We start from the raw sequence: 1668 nt of genomic DNA on the forward strand, positions 1-1668 counted from the left end.
TGATTTGATAAATAAGATTAAATGCTAAAAGAGACAAAGATTAACTGGAAGATTAAAATAATTTTTTTATAAAGGGCTAAAGAAGAAATTTTACCTTTTAATTATAATTGGCCATCATCCACGTTACCAATTCTCCACGACGGAGTGAAATGATAAAAAAACTTCCATAAACAATACACGACGTAAATTGATTTAACATTACAGTACCATTATTGAAGAAACATAGTACTCATATAGAATCATCATCACCCACCATTTCACACATTATTAATAAGGATTATAATACAGACATATCCTACTGCGCTTTAAATAGCTTTGATTCAGCGCCCTTGATCTCTCACTCAGTTTCATCCACCTCTAAACAATGGAAAAGGTTCAGCACAACCACGTCCAAGCTAAAGAACTGAAGCTTCATGTGACCCAGATTGGAACTAGTTAGAAATTTTTCTACGTAATTTGACTAACTAATAATACTAGTGGCTAGATAGTTTTTAACGATGATGGGGGGTGTGGGCGTGCAGGTCCTAAGGTGGTGGTATTCTTGCATGGATACCCGGAAATTTGGTATTCTTGGAGGCACCAGATGATTGCTGTGGATAATGCTGGCTACCGAGCTATTTCCATTGATTGTAGGGGCTATGGACTCTCATAGCATCCATCAGAACCAGAGAAGGCAACCTTTAATGACTTTGTTGATGATGTCGTTACCCTTCTCGACTCTCGGGTATCAATAAGGTACCATTAGTGACTTTGATGTGTTTACGAACTAAGCTCAGCACATATGTTTAATCTTTTTATACTATTGAAACCAGGCACATCTTGTTGCCAAGGATTTCGTGGCCTTCGTATAGCAGCCATGGTGGGCAAACTTCACCCTCATAGAGTGTCCACCATCGTCTTACTAGGCGTTCCTTTCCTGCTACCAGGTCTCTCTCCACTCCAGGCTCAACTTCCTCTCATTCCACCTAGCTTTTATATGCTAAGATGGATGGTAAGTAATTTCATTTCATCTACGACTATCTTTTTCCATGCCATCTCTCGTTTCCATCATGTTGCGCTATAAATTCCCTACAGGTGCCAGGAAGAGCTGAAGCAGATTTTGGCCGCTTCGACACAAAGATTGTCATACGCAAGGTTTATACTATGTTCTCTGGAAGTTTACCCCAGGTTGCTGTTGATGATCAAGAGATCTTGGATTTGGTTGACTCATCTGCACCTCTCCCACCATGGTTGAGCGAGGAGGATATTCCAGAGTATGGTTCTTTATACGAGAAAAGCGGATTCCGTACTGCACTGCAAGTTCCTTACAGGTGAAGCATGATTGATTATATTCTAATAAGTCAAACTAATCCTATGCTATAGCTAGTGTATTTTTTTCAAATATGTATTTTATACGTATAAATATCTCTTACGTGCAGGACTATGATGCAGTCCTGTAGGCTGGATGATGGGAAAATCAGAGTTCCAGGACTTGTGATCATGGTAGAGCAGGACTATATTATGAAATTCACAGGGCTGGAAGACTATATCAGGACTGGCAAAGTAAAGGAGTTTGCGCCCAATTTGGATGTCACATTTTTGGCACAAGGTAACCATTTCGTCCAAGAACAACTTCCTGAGGAGATGAATTATCTCATTATCTCCTTCCTTATCAAACACTGCAAATAG

The 1668-nt window shown here is 39.6% G+C and overlaps 1 pseudogene; it reads left to right on the top strand.

The window, feature by feature from the left end:
* Positions 1–364: 364 nt before the first annotated feature.
* On the top strand, positions 365–1668 carry LOC108463673 (uncharacterized; annotated as a pseudogene).

The sequence above is a fragment of the Gossypium arboreum genome, chromosome 13 (assembly GCF_025698485.1).
Source record: "Gossypium arboreum isolate Shixiya-1 chromosome 13, ASM2569848v2, whole genome shotgun sequence".
Taxonomy (NCBI): domain Eukaryota; kingdom Viridiplantae; phylum Streptophyta; class Magnoliopsida; order Malvales; family Malvaceae; genus Gossypium; species Gossypium arboreum.